Source organism: Peromyscus eremicus, chromosome 15 (genome assembly GCF_949786415.1).
Source record: "Peromyscus eremicus chromosome 15, PerEre_H2_v1, whole genome shotgun sequence".
Classification (NCBI taxonomy): domain Eukaryota; kingdom Metazoa; phylum Chordata; class Mammalia; order Rodentia; family Cricetidae; genus Peromyscus; species Peromyscus eremicus.
This window is the reverse complement of record NC_081431.1, coordinates 37,942,372-37,957,497: the sequence shown is the minus strand read 5'-3', so window position 1 is coordinate 37,957,497 and position 15,126 is coordinate 37,942,372.

Genomic DNA, 15,126 nt, shown 5'->3' with positions numbered 1-15,126 from the left:
GCTTATAATCCCAGCATGTGGGAAGCTGAGGCAGGAGAATTGAAGCCACCCTGGGCTACAGTCACTAAACAGAGAAAGAAAGAAAAGCTCGTTTCATCTGGGGCTTGGAGAGGAGCCAAAGGTAGACAGGTGTTTATTCTGCTGTCTACCCCAGGAATCCTATGTGTATTCTTTTGAAATCTACTTTTTATTTTTATTTTTCAGTGCTGGGGATAGAATTCAGGGCCTCCACACATGCTAGGGAAGTGTTCCACCACTAAGTTATACCCCCCGCCCCGTCCTAAAAATCTACTTTTGATTTTTAATTTAATAGTGTGTCAATCATACATATTCTTTTGTGATCTCTCTCTCTCTCTCTCTCTCTCTCTCTCTCTCTGTTTTGAGACAGTCTTACTAGATAGCCTATGCTGGCCTCAAACTCATGACCCTCTGGCCTCTAAAGTCCTGGGATTATAGGTGTGCACTACCAGGCCCATCTTATTACAATGTTTTCTTAAATTACTTCCACATTTTAAAAGGTCTTTGCTAGTTTATACTGAGGATATGATGGAATTCATTTAACTTGTACCCTTTTTAAAAAAATCTAGGTTGATTACATTTGCTTGCTCTTGAGAATTATATAATGGTCATGGGTAGGCCTGCATAGACGGAGGTGCCCTCCCAGGACCCTGCCAGAAGTAACCCAGAGGCAGCTTGTCACATATATACAGCACAGTTCACTCCCAAGGGCTTCTAAAGAATTCATAAACAACTGGAATTACTTGCTTTGATGCCCCACCCAGCTGTCTAGGACAGAGCATCCAAAGCCCAGGTAAGCAGCAGTGGACCCAAGGAAATGCAATGCTCATTATTTTAAACTTTGTGTGTGTGTGTGTGTGTGTGTGTGTGTGTGTGTGTGTGTGTGTGAACACACGTATGCATGATGTGTTTGTGGACACATGTACTGTGACACATGTCTGGAGGTCAGAAGACAGTTTTGTGGACTTGGTTCTCTCCTCGCTTTTGTGTGGGTTCTGGGAATTGAACTCAGATCATCAAGCTTGCAGCAACAGCTACTCAACACAGAACCATCTTTGGCCCTTTCCTTTCTTTCTCTTGCATTTTACATCTAATTTTGCTTTTGATCTATGAAATAAATTCGTCACAGGTTTCTTTTGCTTACAAGGAAATAGTGTGTGAAAATGAAGTTCTGCCTTGAATTCCTTTCCGTCACTGTAACACACAGTGTTTCTGTGTTCCTCCGCAGAGCTGAGCTGGCTTCATCCGGGATCGTGTGGGTGTTACATGATGTCTCACTCTCGGGCTCCGGCTTGTTGCATGAAGGAAGGCGACTCTGTACGCCTCAGGTTATAAAACGTGCCCAGCAGTGATGTAACGGCGCAGAACTAAATAGGGGATACTCAAAGAAATGTTGAGCGCTGGAGAAACTTACACAGAAACTGCAAACAATTTTGACCCTTCAAGTCTTGGCCCTCCTCTGCTCGCAAACACAGACAGGCAATTCACAAGTAAATGAAAACTTTTCAACAGCCTATAGTTGGTAGTCATGAAAGGGGGAAAAAAACCCACACCCAGAAGTCAAACACTGCATACAGAGCCTTTCCTTGTCCTTGTCAGAGCTCAAAGAAGGTCACCCAACAACATAAGCCTTTGGGGTTGAGAGCAGCAGGGACCAGGGCGGTTCGGGACAGAGTTCCTTTCATGAACTGGAGTGAAGACTGAGCTTATTCATGGGGTCTAGGGGGCAGTTGAACGTCATACTCTCCAGGGCTCCATCTACAATCCTGGAAGAGGCTGGGCCCTGGGGGCTGGCTCACCCTCCGGAGGGCAATGTGGGGTGTGGGTCTGAAACCAACATCCGCCATGGGAGGTGCCGAGATGGGCGCTCTGATCCTGAGTCTCTGTGGCTGCTCTTGAGACACTTCTGAGCTGATGATCGCTTTCGAGGACTCCGGTCCAGCAGGAGCTAGACATGGATCCCTGAGTCTCAACACAACCTTCTCACGTCACTCACTCACGGAACAATCACACGTGCCAGCTGCATGGTTCCAATAGAGGAGAGGTTAGGAGAGAGAGCCTGCCAGGTGGGAGGGAATGGGGCCGGCAGGGTGCTCAGGAAGGGAGAGAGGGAAGTGCTTTCCAAAGACACTTTCATTTACGTCCTGCGTGCATGACTCAGAAAATGCCAGTTTCTGTGTTAGATCATATTTCACCACACTAAAATTTTCTTTTCTTTTTTGCTGTGTGAGGGGGCATATGCTCATGCGTGTGCATGTAGCAGCCAGAGGTTAGTGTTGGGTGTCTGCCTCTCTTTACCTTATTTTTTTTGAGACAGTCTCTCCTTGAACACGGAGTTCAGTGATTGGCTAGGCTGGCCAGTGAGTTATGGTATCTACCTATCTCTGCTCTCCCCCCCACCCCACATCAAGCTTTTCATGTGGGTGTTGGGGATTTGAACCCAGGTCCTAATGCTGGGACAACCAGCAGTTCAACCACAGAGCCATCTCCCCAGCCATGTTCTTATTTTCTTATCCCTTGGGATCAAGAGGGGACACACAGTTAGCACAATCCCCTCAGTAGGCCCTGTGTGAGCAGACAGTGGCAGCCACACTGCAGCACCAGAGTGCCACTCACTGTCTGGTGAAACTGTCCTTCTGTGTTTATTGAGCATCTACAGACAGCAGGCCACAGGGCTGTGCCTTGTTGTGCCCATAGGGTCCTTGTTCTCGGAACTCACAGGGCAGTGGGTTGGTTCCTCATAATGGGCTACTTGCATTTCAGACAGAGGACAGTTTTAAAATAAGGATGTCCTCTGCAACATTTTCATTTACTAGATCCAGCAAGCCTACCCAGGACATCGTTAAGAATATAAAGTATGAAGCTGAGGATGTCCCTCAGTTGGCAGAATATTAGCCTAACACACAGAAACCCCTGGGTGGTAAGCCTGGCACTGCATGAACAGGCCATTCAGGGCACGGTGGTGCTTGCCTGTAGTCCCTGACCTCGGGAGAGCGACAGCTTCACTGACCCCCATGTCTGTCTTGTCACCCATGGCTTCTCAACTTAATTATCCTGAAGCTGTTTCTGCATTTATGTGTTATCAGCAGCCTTTCCCAGGACCACGGAAGCTCCCAAAGGGCAAAGTCCCCCATCACTCACTGTCCTAATTCCTAGCAAGGATGCTGACTATGTATTAGACAAATGACCATTCCTGGGCCAGACAGGAGGGTGTGACCGTCAGGGAAGGCTTCACAGGATGTGACACTGGAGTAAGACCTTAAAGAAAATCAGTGTTGGTTGAGAAGACAGAGCCATGGGAAGGAGATTCCAGGCCCTGGAGTTGTGGTGGAATGGGAGGGCAGAGGGCCTGTTCATAGAATTGTCAGAATGTGTTGGGAGAGCAGTGGGAGCTTGGCCATGCAGGTTCCTGTGTGCCTTCCCCAGAGGAGAGAGTTGAGGAAGGCCTTGAGGAGGGTGTTGAAGCTTGGGGTTTCTCTGGGAAAGCAGCCTGGAGTTCTCTCCTGCAGCAGTAAGACAGTCTAGGTGAGAAAAGATGAGGGTCATGTGAACTGCTTAGAACTCTTGACTGTGAAAAGTTGGAATGGTCCAGATCTCTGTCCACTGTTGTCTGACCTAACAGCTCCAAGAAACAGTTCTGAATGTTTTAACAGACTTAACCATTAGCTTCCACCAACCCCAATGCTAAGAATGCCCTGAGATAGTGTCTGCAACCCACAGCATAGATTTCCTGTTTTTCTGTAACCCATCTATGAGCATACCACCAATGTGTTTTTTAAAAAATGCCTTGATTTGGGTCTGCCTTTTGTTCTGTAATCATAAAAACTCCATGAAATCATGGTCATGTTGAAATGTAGTATTTGGGACAGCCTGAATTCACATGCCTGGGCCATGGCAATCATGTTTAGCTTCAGAATAAACTATCTCTGTTCCCTTTGAGATGAGAGTGGTACATTGAATTGAGAGTCTGAACCAGGCGGGGGATGGTGTTTCTCAGGGGGAGGAGGACATTGTGGTATTTAAGATAGAGAGTCAGTGGGACTACAGACTGCAGAGTGCCAGAAGAAAAGATGGTCATTCCTGTCTCAGTTGAGGGGGAGAGAGTGATGTGCCAGCAGAGTCCCAAGGTGGTCAAGGGCAGTGTTATGGGCAGGCACAGGACCATGGGCAGGGAGGAAGTAGCTGTAAGCAGAGCAAACACACATCCACATGGTGGGTATACAGTAAAAGCCCGCTCTGTACTCCCCTCCCTAGCAGGGAGGAGCCAGGGGCCATAGGTTAGAAAGGTCTTTGTTAATTGGGTAATGTAAGTAAAATGGATCCATCTATTGGGCCATGTGGTGGTTTGAATGAGAATGGTCCCCATAGGCTCGTAGATTTGGATGCTTAATCATCAGGTAGTGGAACTGTTTGAGAAGGATTAGAAGGATTAGGAGGGATGGCCTTGTTGGAATAGGTGTGGCCTTGTTGGAGGAAGTATGTCATTGGGTGTAGGATCTGAGGTTTCAAAAACTCTCTCTCTCTCTCTCTCTCTCTCTCTCTCTCTCTCTCTCTCTCTCTCTCTCTCTCTCTTTCTCTCTCTCCACTGCCTGTAGATCAGATGTGAAGCTCTCAGCTACTGCTCTAGCACCTTGCCAGCTGCCTGTCCCCACACTCCCCACCATGATGATAATGGACTAAACCTATGAAATTGTAAGCAAGCCCCCAATTACATACTTTCTTTTATAAGTTGTCTTGGTCATGGTGTCTCTTCACAGCAATAGAACAGTAACTAAGACAGGCCCATCAGTTCCCCTCTGTGACCAGAAGAGAATTTGCACTGACTATGACCTTGGGGAGTCATAAGGCAGACCCAACTCTTTCTGAGTGATGAGGTCCAAGGATTGAAAAGTGAGGATTCAAGGCTGGGTGGTGAGCTGAGAGTGTCCCATAGAACAGCAGTCACTTGACAGCTACCTGGACAGAAGGCTGAGAAAATAAGTTTATGAATGCCTGCTTTGTGACAGGACATGCCTTGCTCTTAGGAAGTCTCCTCCAGCTGTCTCTCCTTTCCGTTGAGGCTCAGAGAGTGAAGGTCAAAGCTCACAAGGACAGTCAGGTTTGCTTTGGGTTGTATGCTATTTTTCTTTTTCTTTGGTTTTTCAAAACAGGGTTTCTCTGTGTAGTTTTGGTGCCCGTCCTGGATCTCACTCTGTAGACCAGGCTGGCCTCGAACTCAAAGAGATCTACCTGGCTCTGCCTCCCGAGTGCTGGGATTAAAGGCATGAACCACCACTGCCTGGCACTATTTTTCTTTTTTTAAAAATGTGTGTGTGGCGGTAACTCGATTACTAGATTGCTTTCCTAGCATGTGCAAGACCCCAGTACCATATATACCAGGTGTGGTGGTACACTTCTGTAATCTCAGCATTTGGGAAGTGGAGGCAGGAGGATCAGAAATCAGAAGTGCAAGATCATCTTTAGCTATATGATATGAGACTAGCTTGGGCTATATGAGGTCCTGTCCAAAGGGAAAAAAATCAAAACAAAAATTTGTTTCAAATAGACTACAAATATGAAATATCAAAATCGATTGCATATAGGAAAGTCAACCTTCTGGTACAAATGGTATTCATTTTATACATGTGGACTCCTGTAAATGTCACTTACAGGCAGTTAAGAATAATTCCAGGGCCCCAAACAATCTCCTATGCTCATACTTTTGGCTCATCTTAGAGCTTCATGTAAGCGGGGCCCTCAGCATGTCCCCTCAAATCTAGCTTCCATTCCATCCACACTGTGAGAAACCCACCCAGCCAGCTGCTGCGTGCTGCTGCACTGCAGTATCTTTCGCATTGCTGAGCAGTGCTGCATTCTACGTCTCCACATGTTTAACCGCTTTCCTACGGCGCACACTTGGGTTGACTCCAGTTTGAATTGAGAACTTTCCCATGGGACTGGAGAGATGGCTCATCGATTAAGAGTACTTAATGGCTGCTCTTCAAGAGGACCTGGTTCGATTCCCAGCACCCACATGGTGGCTCACAACTTTCTGTAACTCCAGATCCAGAGCATCTGCTGCCTGGGTCTGGCGTCTTCAGGAACCATGAACATGTAGGCGAAACACCCATACACATAAAATCAAAGCAATAAAAATGAAAGAAATAAAGAAGTTACCCTTAGGCCTAGCTGGGGTGAGGTTCAGATAGCCTTCCATTTCTTCTACTGCCCTGTTCTCTCTTCTTTCTTTGTGGGTATCCTCACTGCCCTGTTCTCTCTTCTTTCTTTGCGGGTATCCCCGCTGCCCTGTTCTCTCCTCTTTCTTTGCGGGTATCCCCACTGCCCTGTTCTCTCTTCTTTCTTTGCGGATATCCCCACTGCCCTGTTCTCTCTTCTTTCTTTGCGGATATCCCCACTGCCCTAATCTCTCTTCTTTCTTTGCGGGTATCCTCACTGCCCTGTTCTCTCCTCTTTCTTTACGGGTATCCTCACTGCCCTGTTCTCTCCTCTTTCTTTGCGGGTATCCTCACTGCCCTGTTCTCTCCTCTTTCTTTACGGGTATCCTCACTGCCCTGTTCTCTCCTCTTTCTTTACGGGTATCCTCACTGCCCTGTTCTCTCTTCTTTCTTTGCAGGTATCCTCACTGCCCTGTTCTCTCCTCTTTCTTTGCTGGTATCCTCACTGCCCTGTTCTCTCCTCTTTCTTTGCTGGTATCCTCACTGCCCTGTTCTCTCCTCTTTCTTTGCTGGTATCCTCACTGCCCTGTTCTCTCTTCTTTCTTTGCAGGTATCCTCACTGCCCTGTTCTCTCCTCTTTCTTTGCGGGTATCCTCACTGCCCTGTTCTCTCCTCTTTCTTTGCGGGTATCCTCACTGCCCTGTTCTCTCCTCTTTCTTTGCGGGTATCCTCAACCACAACCTCTGCCTCTTTCATTTGTCGGCAAGCACAGGCTTCCACTCTCTAAGTTCATACACATGGCTGCTTTGGAGAAAAGGTGTCTTCAGTATGGCAGACAAATCCCAAACAGACCCTGAATTAATATTGATTGGGCAACTGAATGAACCATTACTTCGTGTTTTAACATCTTTGAATCACGTGTCCATTCACCGTTCTCCCTAAACAGAGGCCCAGTGTCTAGATTTGCTTTCCTCTTAACTATTGACACTTATTCTCTCAAGAGCCGGAGTCTTTATTGGAACCCAGTGACCTTTGCTGAGGATTCCTGGAGCATTAGAAAGATATAATGCAGTATATGGAGATCTGAACATGATGGGGCCTTAGAGGGAAGGAGAGGCTTCCTTTTAAAGCCTGTAGAGAAGCTAGCTTCATTAAGAGTAAGAACGAGGAGATGGAGGGATGCTCAGTGGTTAGAGCATGCACGGCTCTTACAGAGAACCCGAGTTCGGTTCCCAGTACCCATGTTGGGTGTCTCACAACCTGTAACTCCAGCTCCAGGTAGAACTGACAGCTCTGGCCTCCAAAGGCTCCATGTACATGCCTGTACACAAAATTAAAAATAATAGAAATGCATCTTTTATGAAAGAATATGAATGAAAGAGAGAGGGGGAAGGAGAGAGAGAGAGAGAGAGAGAGAGAGGTAGTTGTGACTGAGAAGGATGATGGGGGTAGGGAGCGGCAGAGGCTCTTTAGGAAGTAGCCTTTATATTATATTCTGGGGCAACACCCCTGAGAAGTCTCCTCTGGACCAATCCCAAGAACAAAGAAAAAAATTCTGAAATTATAACCTTTTAGGAGTGGCAAGAAGTTTCATACCACGTGATTGAGCTCAACATAGCATACATGGAAAGTGTGGAAAACCCAGATATTACAAATTAAGAGCTGTCAAGTCACAGTATAGATTGTTTCTTAACTCTGTCCCAGAGAGAGTTGCAGGGAGGTGTGGCCTGATCCAGGCTGTGGGATTTGACCTAAAGGTACAGACCAGTGTTCTGACACAATTCTTCTCTTTGAGAGGCTGAGGCAGGAGGATTGACAGTTCAAAGTTTGCCTGGGCTACATGAGATCTTGTCTCAACAACGATTAAAAAAAAAAACCTCAAGTAAACAAGCAAGTAGCCTTAGGTGAAAACAATTATGCTGTCTTTATTTTGATGCCAGAGAAAGATTTAGGCAGGGATAGCGTGTGTGTGTGTGTGTGTGTGTGTGTGTGTGTGTGTGTGTGTGTGTGTGCTGGGGCAGTGGCTCTGCTTCATGGTGTGTGTGTGTGTGTGGGGGGGGTTAATGTATTAAGGTAGGTAGGACAGGAGATTGCTAGGCATTTGTTTTCTTGGAAACTGTGGCTTGCCAAGGCTGGTGTATAGACTCTGGGGCCAATGGCTTTGCCCGGTGTGTGTTTTATTGTATTGTTCAACCCCCAGGTGGACTTCTTATACCTAAGTGGCTGTGACGTAAGACAGCTATTTACATCTCCCGAGCCTTTCTTTCCTCGTCTGTCCCAGGCATGGCACCTTCTTATGGAAGCTCAGTCACAATGTTGGAGGAAATACAAGGCCTAGAATGAGAGCTGACAAAAACATGTGAGGAATTAGATGGAGTTGGGAATGAGGCAAATGCTCGGGTCTCTCTAGACCCCTTCTAGTCCTGGGGTTAGAATTCAGGGCTACTTCCTTCTAGGCAACTTGTGGTCAGGGAGAGAGCCCAGAATTGGGGCTGGGGACTCATGCTTGGCCTAACTGCAACCCTTGTTGAGAAGCAGCTGCCTTCTCTGCCCTACTGTGTGCTCTCCATCATCCTGCCTCTGTGCAGGCCCAGCCAACACCTACAATCCAGGAATGCATATACGCGCCGGTTCCATGTTACTAATAGAACACTCTCTATTTGGGGGACATAGCCCTCAAGGAGGCCTGAAGATGAGTGAGACGCAGACACCTTTCCCTCTCAGCCTATCACAACCCCATCCTTTGGGCTACCCCCCCATCAAACACAGCTGCCCATTTCCTAGATGAGCTCAGGCGGCCTGTGAAGTCATGGCCCGGAGCAGCTCAGATTTGGAATGTGTTGGTGGAGACATGTCACCAGAGAAGAAAGAGTCAGCAGGCCCTGATGGGACTGGGTCTCTCCCCCGGGGTTCCATGCTGTGACTGGGAACAGAGCTGGATTGCTCAGGGAGAACGGAAGGGGTCCCTTGGCTTAGGTAAAGGGGAAGAGAACCCTATGAGAGAGCTCTTTCCTTCCTCTCCCTGCTGCACCTCTACGTACGGCCACATGGGGTCAGTGTCCTTTTAGGGTTGACCAGGAGAACTGTGATGGGGACGGTCCTGGGCCCCATAGCTTTCCCTGAGGTCTTTTTGCAGAGTTGAAATAACTGCAAAATCCTCCCTGCGACTGGGACCAACATGGCCTCTTAGACGCCTTGGGCAGCAGGGCCCAAGAGTGAGAGGGTGAGGGAGCACAGCTTATGGTGTGGTAAAAGCACACGGCTTTCCCGAGGGGAGCCACAGGGGCAGCACTGGCTGGCTCACCTGGGGTACCACAGCATAGGCAGGAGGGTCTGTCACAACAGGGAGGCAAGACTGAAATATGCAGCCATATGCCTGGGGTCCCAACCTACCACAGACTGTTTCTACTACTGGTCCTATACATTTGATTGTTTTTAACATTTACTTTCTCTCTCTCTCTCTCTCTCTCTCTCTCTCTCTCTCTCTCTCTCTCTCTCTCTGAAGACAACAGTTGGTTCCCTCCTTCCATCTTTCCATGGGTTCCCAGGGATCATGTGCAGCTCATTACCGGGTGGCAAGTGCTTTTATCTGCAGAACCATCTCCAAGACTCTAGTCCGGATTTTAATGATGACAGGAGACTTAGCCAGACCATAGCTCTGGGACTTACTTAGCTTATACCAGAAAGTGGGCGGTGCTAATTCAATGGCCAGCCACCCTGCCACACTGAGCTTTTTGGAGGGAAAACATATAGAGGTCCACCAGCAAATGGATGTCTCACTGGCCCATGTGCTCTCTTCTTCTGCCCAAAGGCAAGTGTTCCTCAGCCTCTAGATGAAGATGGCTTCCAGGGCCTGGGAGATGAGGGCTAAGGTAGGGGCCTTGAGAAGGCATGGGCTAGGGAACAGATGGAGCTCTGAAGGCCAGTATTGGCTGTTAGCATTCAGCTCTGGCCAATACCTGGGCCACACACAGACTTAGATTTTGTAGGGTTTAAAATCTGGGGGCTGGAGAGATGACTCAGTGGTTTAGAACACGTGTCTCCCTTCCCAAGGACCTAGGTTTGGCTCTCAGCACCCACATGGCAGTTTGCAACAGTCAGTAACTCCAATTCCAGGGCCTCCTCGGGCCTCATCGCACACACATGGTGTGCAGATATACACGCAGGCAAAACACCCATGTATGTAAATGAAAATAAAAAACCTTAAAAAAAAAAAAAAAGAGAAAGAAACCAAGCACCAAAACTTAGGTATAAACGTAAACACTTCTTTAGGACTAGAAAACATGTCATATCAATTTATGAATTTTTAAATCAAACATCGTAAAATCAAAAAATTAACATTTTTAAACTAGCACATCATTGTAATGTTTTTCCATTCGCTTTTGGATGTACAGGCTTTGAGCAGCACTTCATAAGCCAACAATGCCGTTTTCTGTCTAAAAGAAGAATAGCTAGCTAGGGCAGTCTTTTCTACAAGACGGTTGATCAAAAATTTATGTTGTGTTGCTTTTAAACCTGTAGCTCCACTGTTTGCTTACAGATTCAAGACAGATCCAGCACATTATGTCCTGTCTGCCCTAACAGAGAAAAAGTATGCTGTGCTCACCTGTGTACACTGCATGATTAAATGTATTCCCCCACGAGAGCCGATCTTGGCAGGACAAGCCCTGCTTTTACATTCACTGTGGATGAAAAGACTTTTCACACACTGGCTTCTGACTCAGAACAGGTTTGAGCTTCGCTTCTCTTATGCTTCCCATCCACTTCCGGTGCTGGCTGTGGAAGGTCACATTCACACTGTACTGGCTTCATAAGTGATAGCCAGGAAGGACAGTCCTGGGAGTCATTCACACACTGAAAGAGGGCTGCTGCCAGAGTGTCAAAAGATAAAATCACAAGCAATTTAAAGATCTTAACTAGCATTTGTTCCTGGTTCTGTACTTGGCTGGACCTTGAGATCAGAATGCTGTATCCATAATATATTCAGATAACACTGAATGGACAGAAACAGACGTGATGTAAAAAATGGATTATTTAGTGATCACTTGGTATTTTGCCATATTCAAACCAGGGGTCACCTGTGACTGACTGAAGTTGCCACAAGGACTCAGTGGACCCCTAAGTTAGCTTTGGGGATAGCAAACTAAATTAGGTTGCAGTTTGTTATGTAATGACTTAAATACAGCGGCACCACAGGGCGTGCTTTTAGTTGGACAGAAATGACTGCACGTTGTATAAATAAACATATTCTTAACTCAGTTTCTCTCTAGCCAGAGGCTAAAAGTGACTACAGCCTTTCCAACTGCCGTTCAACCTGAAGTGTGACTAAGGCTGTAGAATGGAACAAGAGTTTATTGTGGCTAATATATTAACACTTCTGAATTTTTTAAGTGAGTGCAAAACCAATTGTCTTGGGGTCTCTTCTGGAAAGTTAGGAGCGTCCTTGCAAGTGAGGTGTCTTCAGGCTTAATTGACCCTTCTTAGCTCTGTGTAAGATCTACCTTTGCATGGGACCTGTCACTCCTCCCTCCCTCCCCTTCCTTCCTCCTCCAGGAACTGACTCTCAATCTTTGCTCTCTGCTGCCCAACTTCTAGGACTTCTGGGGAAGCAGTTGCCTCTCCTTCCAACTCCTCCCAAAGGGAAAACAGCAAATCTCAGTCCCCAGCCTCTCCAGGGCATCACCTCCCCTTCCAGGATCATGCAGCTTTCTAAAAACTGGACAGCCAGAAAATAGATGTGGACCACAGCCCTGTTATCTAACCCGCTCTCACCTTCTCCTCCTTTGGGTGCCACAGAATGAGTGTAGCTCACATCTTTAGCTCTGACCAAAGGGCTGTCTAGAGACTGTTGTCACATTTCAGAGGAAAGCAGCTTTTATTCCTGGAGGTGGAGTTGAAGCTCTACTATGAAGAGACAGGAGAGAGCCTGGGGTCATGGCCACCCTCTCCTTAGGCCCCACCAGACTGTGCCTAGATTGCTGCTTTGATGCAGTTATCTTTTGAGGGCAGAAGTTGTGCCTTATTTATCTATGAGTCACCAATCTCCAGCACAGCTCTTGGTACACAGATGTGCTGGATGGATGCTGAAAACCAGAACAGGACTGGGTGATTGACAGATCCCAGGGAGCCCCTGGGCAACATGGCACCTCAGTGTCTATGAGCATGTGGGGGCCAGGGGACCACTCCATCTGTGCTGTTGTCCGTGAATTTTTTTGTTTTTATTTGTTTTTGAAAGAGAGGCTCACTATGTAGGTGGCAGAAGAGAGAACTGATGCTTGCAAGTTGTCCTCTGGCTTCCACACACTTGCCGCAGTGTGTGTACCACACACCAAATACAACCAAAATAAAAAGTATGGTAGATTTAAAAAGGAAAAAAGTCCCGGGCTGGAGAGATGGCTCAGAGGTTAAGAGCTCTGGCTGCTCTTCCAGAGGTCCTGAGTTCAATTCCCAGCAACCACATGGTGGCTCACAACCATCTGTAATGAGATCTGGTGCCCTCTGCTGGCACGCAGGTATACATGCAGGCAGAATACTGTACATAATAAATAAATAAATCTTAAAAAAATAACAAAGTCCCAAAAGTGACAGTTCCAAACCATGAAAGCGTAGTGCTGTGTACTGCTGTTCCCTTTGCTGGAGAGCTGAATAGTATATTATCAAAGTGTTTCCCAACCGATGTTCACTGCCCTTTTCTAGTGTGTTCGTGTTTCCTTATAGGCAGCGGTTCTGTGTAAATACCCTAAACTTAATGTTTATTATATATCATACAAACTAAGACATATATTAATGAGCAAAGATTATGAAGAATGTTGGAAATATTGTGATAATAGCGTGACTTGGAGGAATGTCTTAGAATTCCCAGGAGTTATGATTTCTGATTCCTTTTTTTTTTTTTTTTTTTGGTTTTTCGAGACAGGGTTTCTCTGTGTAGCTTTGTGCCTCTCCTGGAACTCACTTGGTAGCCCAGGCTGGCCTCGAACTCACAGAGATCCGCCTGCCTCTGCCTCCCGAGTGCTGGGATTAAAGGCGTGCGCCACTACCGCCCGGCTGATTTCTGATTCCTGGTGGAAGGCATCTGTGAGGGATTTGGGAGCACTGCTCCAGCCTCCATGAAGGTCCCATTCTGAATCAGGAGCTGAGTAAATCAGTTTTTATGCAATAAAGACACTAGCTTTGTTGGGCCACTTCAGCGTCTCCTGGAAAATACTGTTCCCAAGGACATTCTGGTCCTGAGTGTGTAACGGAGTTTGGATTGGTAGATTGCAATCACTGAATCAGAAGCTGGGGATTGGAGAGAATACTGCAGGTCGTCTAGAGCCCTCGTGACAGATGGCCACATAGCTGTTTTCATTACCCATGATGCCCAGTTCCTGCTTCTTCCCAGGGCAGCCCATTTCTTCAGTCTTTCTTAGTTCAGGAGCTTAGGGAAGTAAGACCCAGCAGAAAGCATGGGCGTGGCTCCTCAGGGGAGAGTGTGCCCAGACTCGAGCATCTTATCAGTCACATGTACCATCATTATGGCTCTCAAGCTTTCCCCCTCCTTTTTGGTAAGTGAGACTATAGTGTGGCTTGGAGAATCTGATAAGAGAAAATCGTGAGCCACAAAGTTTCCACAAGGGGGCTCAGGCTTTTTTTTTTTTTTTTTTTTTTTTTTTTTTTAAATAAGTAAATGGGCTTTCTTGTGAAATTCCTAGAAAATTGCAGCTTTATAGCTGAGAAAAGGCAAAGGCCAAATATGATTCGGGGTTAGTCACGATTCATGGCTCTTTTAATACTGTCATCTCAAAATGTCTATAGAAGAAATATCATCCCTGGGTCGGCAACCTTCACAGCAAATGTTATTTGTGTTGGAATTCTTGATTCCTAGCTGGCAAGAGATTTGTACCAGACTGTAATTTTTCCTACAGAAAGAGTTATAGACCCGATTTTAAAACCTAGATTTGGGTTCTGGGATCTGCCAGTTAGAAGTCTTATCTTGCTGGACTCTGACAAATCTGATTTCAAGAGTTTCCCATTGGCTGGGAGGACAGGGTGGGGCACTAAAGGAGCTCCGACTAGGTAAATAAAGTGGAGCGGACGGATGAGCACTTTGGGAGGCTTTTGAAAAGGACTGTGGCCTGACATTAAGCCTCACTGCTTGTCTTCAGAAAAGAAAAAAAACAAGAACTTTGGGTTGAACAGAATGCGTTGAACATGCACATCCTTCTCCTCCTTCCCCAAACTCCATCCGAGAAACTTTAAGACATAAGAAAGGTGTGAATTCCCAAGGGCTAAGCAGGAAACACCAAGAGCTGCTTAGAAGATGAAGCGGAGAGAGAGAGGAAACCGGCCAGTGAGAAGTAAGCGGACTGAAGCAGGTGCCAGCTCCCGCCCCAGGCAGTAAAGGTAGCAGAGGAGGGCAAAGCTGGCTCAGGAGCAGCAGAGCCCACCTCTCCCTTTCCGCTGGAAGAGACAGGAAGTGCATCTTTTGGAGAGACAGACCGGGTAGAGCTGGTATCCGGGGTGCAGGCTCAGTACAGGATGGAGGACCACACACTGCAAAGCATCCTGGAAACTGGCGACTACCATGGGCATCACGCAGTTCCGGAAGAAATGGCGCTATGACAGACAGGTGATTTGTAGAGGGCCCGGGTCTTGTGCCTAGAGCAGGGCGCACACCCGCCACAGTTTCGTGGCGCTGGTTCCCTCCAGTCTTTACGTGGAGCAGCCCAGGAGGGCTACTGTAGGATTCCTCTGTGGAAACTGGTCCCCGAAGAGAAGAAGATCTATAGCTGTTGAAATTTAATTCAGGCAACAAAACAAGCAGGCGTCCAGACCTGGTTATGCTGTACAGACGCCCAGCAGGACCTATGCCCTGTCCTCGCTCAACCCTAGACAGCCCAGGGCCTCCAGCATGGGAGAAAAGCATAACAAACCAGCAAACTAAACTTCACTTTACTAACATTTTCAGGTT